Source organism: Gossypium arboreum, chromosome 7 (genome assembly GCF_025698485.1).
Source record: "Gossypium arboreum isolate Shixiya-1 chromosome 7, ASM2569848v2, whole genome shotgun sequence".
Taxonomy (NCBI): domain Eukaryota; kingdom Viridiplantae; phylum Streptophyta; class Magnoliopsida; order Malvales; family Malvaceae; genus Gossypium; species Gossypium arboreum.
In genome coordinates, this window is record NC_069076.1 from 38,181,095 (window position 1) to 38,192,909 (window position 11,815).

Consider the following 11,815-nt stretch of genomic DNA (forward strand, 5'->3'; position numbering starts at 1 on the left):
CGCAGTAGCAGGTCTCCTATGCTGGTTTTTCATATTTTTGCACCATGTAAGTTCAATTTTACTATTTCTTAGTAATTTTATGTTTTTGTGACTTTTACAATTAGGTCCAATCATCTAATTCATTAGTTTTTGATTTGGTGGGTGAAATTGGAAGTTACCTGGCTGAGTAAGGGTAGTTTATGATGAATTATTATGAAATTGAAGTTCTAATTTCATATTAAGGTTGTTTTATTAAGTCATTTTGATAGAAAATGGTATTTAGGACCTAATTGTGAGCAAAATTGTGAATTAGATGTTGGTGTTGAAATTCAGAATATCAAAGGTCGTGAAATAGTTTATATTGATAAAATAAAAGTGTTAATTTAGAAAAATTAGTTCAATTGATGGGTGAATTGAGCAGGACTAAATTGTAAAAGCTGTAAATTTTGGGGTAAAAGTGCAATTTCAAATTTTGAACAGCATAAATTGTGAAGTGAAATAGAAATCAAATAAATGCTAATGAGTAGAAATATTTTATATTATAGATCAAGAATCCAAAGAAGAACGAGGAAAAGAAAAAGTAAAGGACTAAATTGTAAGGTTTAGTCACATTTTGTATCAAGGTAAGTTTGAGAAATAAATGCAATATTCTTTTATTTTACATTATTATTGTCAATTTCAGCATTTATATATTATGTTATGAAAATATTTAAAGTCGAATTTAAGGTGAAGTGACAGAGGAAAAGTGTTAGAAAGCCCGGTTGAACCCTAGGAATGTTAGGATATTAGGGTTGACAGATGAACTAAATGAGCCATGTAAGTCCATATTAGAAATATGGCTTTGGAGACAGGATTGAGCCATGTAAGTCCATATTATATATGGCATTGGAGACAGGAATAATTCATGTAAGTCCATGTCAAAGACATGGCATTGGCAGGATATTGATAGACAGGAACGACCCTAGTATCCTTAGTATTCCGAGTGGTTCAACGGGTCAGGATACGAGTTAAATTACAGTGAATTAACAGCAAAGGAAAAGTAGATTATACTTATGAAAAAGGAAAGGTCAGGTAAGAAAGAAGGTAAGGGAATAAAGAAGAAGATAGAAATTGAGAAGTAAAGAAATTTATGATGTTAGATGATATTATGCATAATTATCCATTATGTTGAATGTTGTGATTTATTTGCTTGTAAGCTTACTAAGCCTAGTGCTTAATCTCTTTATTTTCTTCTTCTTATAGTACTTATCTAGTCACTCGGGGATCGAAGGAAATGTCGGAGGCCGATCACACTATCAAAGAAATAACTCGGTATAACTAGACGTTTTGTTTTGGGTATGGCATGTATAGAAACTTAGCTACTTTTGGTATAATATGAATAATGAATGATGTGTAAATACTTGCTAGTAATTAGCTAAGAAAATAGCTGATGATATACATGTTTATTAATATGTATGATTGAATGATGATTATCACATGAAAATTATGAAAATGTGAAAGTAACCTAAAACAGATTCAAGTAATGAAATGATGTAACTTTGAAAAATCACTAAAAATTGTAGAAACATAGTTTGAAGATGAATAATATATGAAATTAAAGCTTATTATGTATATTTTCTTATGGAATAAGAAAACAGGTAAAAGTATTATATTTTATGATATATCTGAGTTTTAGTGAAACAGGGTCAGAGCGATTTCTGGATCCTCTGTTTCAACTTTGGAAATTCACCATAAATTGTACAAAACTAATTAGAAGGTATAATTTATATGGTTAGAATTATTGTTGAATATAGTTTTGGGAGAAACAAACGACTTAGTCATATGAATTTTGTACAGGAAGAAAAATGGTTTGTAGTAAGAAGAGGTCAGTGCAGTGGAGTTTTGAAACAGGGGAAACTTTAACTAATAAACTGTACTAATTGGCTAAGTCAAAAATTCTAGAAAAAAATTAGTAGATATATATATGAGTCTAGTTTTATGAAAAATTTACGGATCTTAATTTCAAGTTTTGAAACTCAAGAAATGAATTTTTAAGTAACCATGACGCAGAAAAACAGTTTATTCCGAAAATTAAAATAAGTGATTTAGAGTTGTTTAAAAGGTAAGATAAGTTTAGTAACACCTCAAGCTTGACTCCGTGACGGTTTAGGCGTGGGGCGTTACATTTATTGGTATCAGAGCAGGTTTAGTCGGTTCTCGGAACAGTTAGTGTGAGAAAAAGTCTAGCTATACATGCCATACTTGTATTTTGATAGTGTGACGACTCCTGACGATTTTTAAATATTTTGTTTTATTGTAATGGATCCCGAGTGAGCTGGTGATGATGATGTAGAAAGTAATGCGTCTGCTCCCGTAGAAGGGGTAGCGCCATCTGAGAATAGGCGAAGAATGATTAATCGAGGAGGAGTGACTCGAGAAGCTCTTCCAAGCTTTGAATGATTTGTTTGCCGAGTTCGTTAAACGAATCCGGCATTAGACCTCCACCCCTCATGATTATCGGGCTACCCATGTAGCTCAAGCTCCCCAATCACAGTATGCAGTGATAAGAGAAAAGCCACCAGTTGATAGAATCAGGAAACAAGGGGCAGAAGAGTTCCGAGCAACAAAAGATGATAATGCAGAAAGAACAGAATTTTGGTTAGAAAATACTATCAGAGTCTTTGATGAGTTATCTTGTACACCCGAGGAATGTATGGAATGTGTAGTATCACTTCTTAGAGACTCAGCCTACTACTGGTGGAAGACACTTGTATCAGTTGTACCAAAGGAGAGGGTCACTTGGGATTTCTTTTAGGAGGAATTTCGTAAAAAGTACATCAGTCAGAGGTTTATTGACCAGAAGAGAAAGGAATTCCTGGAATTGAAACAAGGTAATATGACGGATCGATGAGATTCTGCTTAAATTATCGGCAACTTAACAAGGTAACAGTAAAGAACAAGTATCCATTGCCTAGAATTGATGATCTGTTTGATCAATTGAAGGGAGCTACTGTGTTTTTCAAGATAGATTTGAGATTCGGATATTATCAGTTGTGAGTTAAAGAGTCAGATGTCTTGAAGACTGCTTTCCGGACTAGGTATGGTCATTATGAGTTCCTTGTGATGCCATTTGACTTGACTAATGCTCCTGCCATTTTCATGGACTTAATGAATCAAATTTTCAGACCGTACTTGGATAAGTTTGTAGTTTTGTTTATTGATGATATCTTGATTTATTCTCATGATGAGACTGAGCATGCAGAGCATTTGAGAACAGTTTTACAGATTCTGAAAGATAATCAGTTGTATGTCAAGTTCAGCAAAAGTGAGTTCTGGTTACGAGAAGTTGGTTTTCTTGGACATATTGTTTCAGGTGAAGGTATTAAGGTTGATCCGAGCAAGATTTCAGCCATTGTTGATTGGAAGCCTCCTAGAAATGTATCAAAAGTTAGAAGTTTTCTTGGTCTTGCCGGATATTATAGGCGATTTGTAGAGGATTTTCCATGATAGCTACCCACCGACAAGATTGCTGCGAAAGGATGTCAAGTTTGAATGGATGAGAAGTGTCAACGAGTTTTGACAAATTAAAAGCATTGTTGACTAAAGCTCCTGTTTTAGTGCAACTAGAACCGTAAGGAGTTTGTGATTTATGAGTGATGCGTCCATGAATGGACTTGGTTGTGTACTTATGCGGGAAGGAAGGTAATTGCTTATGCCTCTAGACAACTAAAGCCACATGAGAAGAACTATCCGCACATGATTTAGAACTAGCTGCCATTGTTTTTATGCTGAAAATTTGAAGACATCATTTGTACGGTGAGAAGTGCCACATATTCACCGATCACAAAAGTTTGAATGTGACAACCCGAATTAGGGCCTAATCGAATAGTGGTTTCGTGACCACAAATCCGAGATAGAAATAATTGTTTTATAATTATTTTGGGGTTTATGATATGATTGCATGATTGTGTGAAAATTTCGTGATGAAATTCTATGCCTAAAGTGCTTAAATTGAAAGTAGGGATTAAATCGAATAAGTTGCAAAATTTGCATCCCGAAGTTTTAGTATGAAATTGTTTTGGAATATTAATTAGGAGGTCTTAAATAGCAATTTGACCAATTTTAAGTTCATGGACAAAATAAGGACATGGAAGGAATTTTTGAAAGTTTAGTAAGGAGGGCATTTTGGTCATTTGGATATTAAATGAAATAAAATGGGAAAAATAACACAAAATTGGTCATCATCCTCCTTAGTTGCTGCGAATTCTCCTCTCTCCATAGCTAGGGTTTCTTCAATTTTCAAGCTCCATAGTAAGTGATTCCAAGCCCGCTTTTAATGTTCTTTACGTTTTGGAATCCGGAAGCTCGATTAAGCTTATGCTAGTAATAATTTAACCTAGGGTTCACATTTGGAAAAATACCCATAGGTGAAATTTGTGTATTTTGATGTTTTATGATAGAATATGAGGTTTTAAATTATGTTAAATAACTTGTGCTACTCGGTTTTAAGTGAAAACGAGTAAAAGCAAGATAATCGTTAAAAATACCTATTGTTCATAACTATATGATAGAGTGAGAATTTGATGTTGTTGTAGAAGAGAAAATGTCCAGCATATCATAAAATATAAGAATAAGGGCTGAAATTAAATTCCGAGCCTAGGGGCAAAATTGTAATTTTGAAAAGTTAGGGGCAAAATGTAATTTTTCCATGATGTGATTTTTGGATTGAAATAAATAGTATGAGTATTAAATGAGCTAAATGTGTTATTATAGATCAAGAAAGACGCGAATTGATCTCGAGCAGGGGAAGGAAAAAGTTTTGGACTAAATTGCAAAATTTCCACATTTTGCACCAAGGTAAGTTTGTATGTAAATATTACAATAATTTCATGTACATTCTTATATTTCAGCCTATTATATAAATATACTAGCTGATGTTAAAATATAAATCGACTATTGGAAGAATGGAAATAAATATAGAGAGATCCGGTTGAACATTCGGAGAGATCGAATGAAATAGAGGAGCGTAGCTAGGTCACATGTATGATGCTGAGTGCACATCATGTGTACAAGAAAGCTACGAGACACCTGTAGTAGCTAGGTCACATGTGTGATACGAGATGTATCCCATGTAGACAAGAGAGCTACGTGAAAGATAAATGTAGCTAGGTCGCATGCGTGATTCCAAGTGAAGGACACCATGTAGACAAGAGAGCTACGTGAAAGATAAATGTAGCTAGGTCGCATGCGTGATTCCAAGTGAAGGACACCATGTAGACAAGAGAGCTACGAGACAAATCGGTTGGGTCGCATGAGTGGTACTAAGTGTTCACCATGTGTACAAGAGAGCCGAACTAAACAAAGTATGATGGTGGTCTTTGTGTCTTTGAAACCATTAAATATCGAGGATTGATCCGAATTGTTCAACGGGATGGTTTTGTGGTGATATTGTGGTTTGGACCTACACTTATGGTGAATGAAATGTGGTGAAAATGATTTGTGGTATATACATATATAAGATAAAATGAGGTTAGCATAAAGAATGTGTGAAAGAGTGAAACTAGCATTAAAACTGTTTTTAAATGGTATCAGTGACGTGATTTTGAAAAATCACCAAAAATAGGAGGAATATAATTAGAGGTTGAATGAGATGTAAAATTAAATCTTAATGAGTCTACTTTCATATAAAAGAAACAGAGCAAGCAAAGGAATTCTATATTTTGAGATATTTACAATTGTATGTGACTTGCTCAGGATGAATACGTGATCCCCTGTTCCAACTTTGAAAAATCATTAAAAATTGTACAAAGAAAATTAAGAAATATAGTTTACATGCCTAAATTCCTTATTGAGACTAGTTTTAAATGAAACAGACTTCAGGGTTGTTTGAATTGTGTACTGAGAGATATTCAATTCGTAGTGAACAGAGGTCAGATCAGTCGAGCTGTGTAACAGGGGAAACTTTAACTAATAAACTGTACTAATCGGCTGAACCAAAAATTATAGAAAAAAATTAGCAAAAATCTTTATGAGTCTAGATTCAGGGAAATTTTACGGATTTGAATTTCGAGTTTTGTAACTCGAGTTATGATTTATTTAGTGAATATGACGCAGCAGAGACAGCTTAATCAAAGTGGAATGAATAGTGAAGTTAAAGTAGATATACTTGAATTGTTGTGTAAACATGATTAGATTCTTTAATTAGTATTTACATACTTACTTACTAAGCTATAAGCTTACTTTGTTTCTCTCTTTTGTCTTATAGTGTCCTTCGGCTTGTTCAGGAGTTAAGGATCGTGAAGATCTACCCGCACTATCATACTTTAGGGTATTTGAACTAAACGTTTTGAATTATGGCATGTATAGTAGGCTTAATTATTTTGTTACGTGTCATATTTGTCTAGGTTAAAATATTAGTTACAGTACTCGACCAGATACTTTGTACAAGCCATTAAAGTGGGCTAATATTGTTCAAGACATATGTTATACGATGCACTATCAAATTGGATGACATATTTACATCTCGATTACGTTTAATGGTATGTGTTATGTTCTGGTAATACCTTATATCTGTTCCTGACGATAACGGGTAAGGGTGTTACATTGAAATATTTGATGACTCAAAAGATTTGAATTTGAGGCAAAGAAGATGGTTAGAGTTGATTAAAGATTATGAGCTAGTGATCGATTATCACCTGTAAGGCAAACGTTGTTCTTGATGCTTTGAGTAGGAAATCTTTATTTGCATTAAGAGCTTTGAACACTAGTCTAGCCTTATCGGATGATGGTTTTATCTTAGCTGAGTTGAGAGCTAAACCGATGTTTCTTGAAGAAATTTGTGAAGCTCAAAAATAAAAAATAACAGTGAGTTGTTAACCAAAAGAGATCGGTCTTGAGTCGGATGTAGAGTCGATTTTGGATCGATTCGACGGTTGTTTGATGTTCGAGACAGGTATGCATACCGAAGAATGATGAGCTTATTCGAAAGATTTTACAGAAGCACATAGTAGTTCTTTGTCTATTCATCCGGTAGTATAAAGATGTATAATGATTTTAAAAAAAATGTCTTGGTGGGTAGGAATGAAAAGGGACATTTCAGAGTTTGTTTTTAGATGTTTGATCTGTCAGCAGGTAAAGGCCGAACATCAGGTACCTTCAGGTTTATTGCAGCCTGTGCTAGTCCCTGAGTGGAAATGGGATCGAGTTACTATGGATTTTGTGACAGGATTGCCGTTTACACCAAGAAAGAAAGATGCAGTATAGGTTGTGATTGATAAGTTAACGAAGTCGGCTCATTTTATCCCAGTTCGTATGGATTATTCACTTGACAAGTTGGCCGAGTTGTATATGTCAGAGATAGTCAAACTACACAGGGTACCATTATCGATCATTTTAGACAGAGATCCAAGATTTACTTCACGGTTTTGGAAGAAATTACGAAGGCTTTGGGCACAAAGTTGAGTTTTAGTCTGACTTTCCACCCTCAAACCCGGTCGATCGAGAGAGTTATTCAGTACTTGAAGATATGCTTAGATGTTGTGTCTTTGGAATTTCAAGGCGCTTGGGAAAATATTTACCATTAGTAGAGTTTGCCTACAATAATAGTTATCAATCGAGTTTGAAGATGGCACCTTATGAAGCTTTGTATGGACGTAAATGTCGCACACCTTTATATTGGATGAGCTTAAAGAAAGCGGATTTGAGGTTGATCTAGTTAAAAAGCGAAGAAAAGTGAAAGTTATCGAAATTGTTTAAAAGCGACTTGCATGCATGAAGTCATATGCAGATTTAAAAGAAAAGAGATCGAATATCAAGTTGGTGACAAAGTTTTTTTGAAAGTATCCCCGTGGAAGAAAGTTCTCAGATTTGGCAAGAAAGGCAAACTAAGTCCATGTTTTATTGGACCGTTTGAAGTGATTGAGAGAGTCGGACCATTAGCATATTGGTTAGCTTTCCCGATTGAGTTAGAGAAGATTCAAAATGTATTTCATGTGTCTATGCTACGTCGTTATCATTCAGATTCGTCACATGTGATTTCTTAGACAAAGGTTGAGATTCAACCAGACATGACTTACGGTGAAGAACCGGTAAAGATTCTAGCTCGAGAGGTAAAGCAATCAAGGAACAAAAGTATTGCACTTGTGAAAATACTATGGAATAGACATGGGGTAGACGAGGCTACATGGGAACCCGAAGAGGCTATACAAAAATAGTACCAAAATCTCTTCACAGGTAAGATTTTCGGGACGAAAATCCCTAAAGGGGGGGAGAAATGTAACATCCCGAAATAGGGCCTAAACGGAACAGTGGTTGCGAAACCACAAATCCGAGGTAGAATGTAACGGCCTAATTTTCAGTGGTGTCAAAAATGGTGATTTGAGATCACTAAATCGGACAAATAAGATTGAACAAGATAGTAACTTAATATTTATGAGTCAAGTAAGAATTAAAAAGAATTTGTGAAATGGTGAAATTAGTGAATTAAAATAATTTATTAGGTCAGACGGGTCAAAAACGAGGTATCGAGACGTCGAATTTGAAAATCGAGCTATAAATATTTTTATAAATATTTATGAAGTGTCATTGAGTTAGTATTAAAGTTTCGTTAGAAAATTTTGATGTTTGGATAGCTAATTAATTAAAAGGACTAAATCGAAAATAGCTCAAAATTTGTTAAATTGTGAGTAAATAGCTTAAGTATTTAAAAGATGGATTTAAAGAGCAATTAGACCCAAAGGTTAATGGGCGGACGGTTTGGGTATGAAATAAGCAAGAAAACAATGTGAACAAGGGACAAAATTGGAATTAGCATAAAAGTTAATAGTTAAAAAATGATGTAATTGAAAATCTAGACATTTCTTCATTCTCACCGTAAACGCAGTAGCAGGTCTCCTATGCTGGTTTTTCATATTTTTGCACCATGTAAGTTCAATTTTACTATTTCTTAGTAATTTTTATGTTTTTGTGACTTTTACAATTAGGTCCAATCATCTAATTCATTAGTTTTTGATTTGGTGGGTGAAATTGGAAGTTACCTGGCTGAGTAAGGGTAGTTTATGATGAATTATTATGAAATTGAAGTTCTAATTTCATATTAAGGTTGTTTTATTAAGTCATTTTGATAGAAAATGGTATTTAGGACCTAATTGTGAGCAAAATTGTGAATTAGATGTTGGTGTTGAAATTCGAATATCAAAGGCTGTGAAATAGTTTATATTGATAAAATAAAAGTGTTAATTTAGAAAAATTAGTTCAATTGATGGGTGAATTGAGCAGGACTAAATTGTAAAAACTGTAAATTTTGGGGTAAAAGTGCAATTTCGAATTTTGAACAGCATAAATTGTGAAGTGAAATAGAAATCAAATAAATGCTAATGAGTAGAAATATTTTATATTATAGATCAAGAATCCAAAGAAGAACGAGGAAAAGAAAAAGTAAAGGACTAAATTGTAAGGTTTAGTCACATTTTGTATCAAGGTAAGTTTACTGAGAAATAAATGCAATATTCTTTTATTTTACATTATTATTGTCAATTTCAGCATTTATATATTATGTTATGAAAATATTTAAAGTCGAATTTAAGGTGAAGTGACAGAGGAAAAGTGTTAGAAAGCCCGGTTGAACCCTAGGAATGTTAGGATATTAGGGTTGTGAGACGAACGAAATGAGCCATGTAAGTCCATATTAGAAATATGGCTTTGGAGACAGGATTGAGCCATGTAAGTCCATATTATATATGGCATTGGAGACAGGAATAATTCATGTAAGTCCATGTCAAAGACATGGCATTGGCGAGATATTGATAGACAGAAGCGACCTAGTATCCTTAGTATTCCGAGTGGTTCAACGGGTCAGGATACTGAGTTAAATTACAGTGAATTAACAGCAAAGGAAAAGTAGATTATACTTATGAAAAGGAAAGGTCGTAAGAAAGAAGGTAAGGGAATAAAGAAGAAGATAGAAATTGAGAAGTAAAGAAATTTATGATGTTAGATGATATTATGCATAATTATCCATTATGTTGAATGTTGTGATTTATTTGCTTGTAAGCTTACTAAGCCTAGTGCTTAATCTCTTTATTTTCTTCTTCTTATAGTACTTATCTAGTCACTCGGGATCGAAGGAAATGTCGGAGGCCGATCACACTATCAAAGAAATAACTCGGTATAACTAGACGTTTTGTTTTGGGTATGGCATGTATAGAAACTTAGCTACTTTTGGTATAATATGAATAATGAATGATGTGTAAATACTTGCTAGTGATTAGCTAAGAAAATAGCTGATGATATACATGTTTATTAATATGTATGATTGAATGATGATTATCACATGAAAATTATGAAAATGTGAAAGTAACCTAAAAACAGATTCAAGTAACAGAAATGATGTAACTTTGAAAAATCACAAAAATTGTAGAAACATAGTTTGAAGATGAATAATATATGAAATTAAAGCTTATTATGTATATTTTCTTATGGAATAAGAAAAACAGGTAAAAGTATTATATTTTATGATATATCTGAGTTTTAGTGAAACAGGGTCAGAGCGATTTCTGGATCCTCTGTTTCAACTTTGGAAATTCACCATAAATTGTACAAAACTAATTAGAAGGTATAATTTATATGGTTAGAATTATTGTTGAATCTAGTTTTGGGAGAAACAAACGACTTAGTCATATGAATTTTTACAGGAAGAAAAATGGTTTGTAGTAAGAAGAGGTCAGTGCAGTCGAGTTTTGAAACAGGGGAAACTTTAACTAATAAACTGTACTAATTGGCTAAGTCAAAAATTCTAGAAAAAAATTAGTAGATATATATATGAGTCTAGTTTTATGAAAAATTTACGGATCTTAATTTCGAGTTTTGAAACTCAAGAAATGAATTTTTAAGTAACCATGACGCAGAAAAACAGTTTATTCCGAAAATTAAAATAAGTGATTTAGAGTTGTTTAAAAGGTAAGATAAGTTTAGTAACACCTCAAGCTTGACTCCGGTGACGGTTTCGGGCGTGGGGGCGTTACAAAGCTTGTAAGTTGGATGATGAAATTCACGCTTTGTGAGGGTAAATGGGTTAAAAGGAGCATTCGGCCATGATGTAAAAGCACGATGAAGTGATGTTAAATGCTTTGAATATTGAGTATATGTTGTTATAAGTTGAATTTAAGGTTTGTTAAATTGTCTTTGTCATTGCCGAATGTGTGTAGTTAAAGAAAAAAATTGTTAAAGTGCTTAGTTAATTGATATTAGGTTAATGTATGTGTTTTGAATTGATGGAATGGAGAGGATACTTTAATTGTGTTATGAACAATTATATGTTAAATTAAGGTTTGCTAAGCTAGCTATTAAGGTGAAGTACAAATGTTAATATTTGATTGCTAGTGTATATATGGGTATTAGCCGAGTTTTGAACTTGAAACAAAATGGTATTTAGTCAGTACAAGTAACCATATTCGTAGAATGTATTAAGTATAGAATAGGCCTCAACATAGACATGCATATTCGGCCACATGAGGTAGATTGATGTTGCATGTATTCGGTTAGAGGCAAGCATATTGATGCTTTTATCTTGGCTTAGATAATCGGCTAAAAGAGAGTGTGGGCTAATATGTTGAGTTGAATCATGATTTCATATATATGTGACTCTAATGTCTAATGTATATATGGGTTAAGTACCTTGAGTTTCTCTTTTTGATGTTCAAATGATTAAATCAATTTATTTGTTAAATTAAGCTCAAGAGCAAAGGGGAACTAAATCCGATAAAGGGAAGGAAAAAGTGATCGAATAGCCGTCGAAATCGTTCGACAACATCCTAGGTAAGTTTTCGAGTAATGAAACTTAGTTTACGATTTGATTAAG

The 11,815-nt window shown here is 33.5% G+C and overlaps 1 long non-coding RNA gene across 1 annotated transcript; it reads left to right on the forward strand.

Moving 5' to 3' along the window:
- Positions 1-525: 525 nt before the first annotated feature.
- Positions 526-1,376, forward strand: LOC128295616 (uncharacterized). Its single transcript, XR_008286167.1, has 2 exons — positions 526-602; positions 1,222-1,376. It is a non-coding gene; the product is annotated as an uncharacterized LOC128295616 (long non-coding RNA).
- The last annotated feature ends 10,439 nt before the right edge of the window (positions 1,377-11,815 follow it).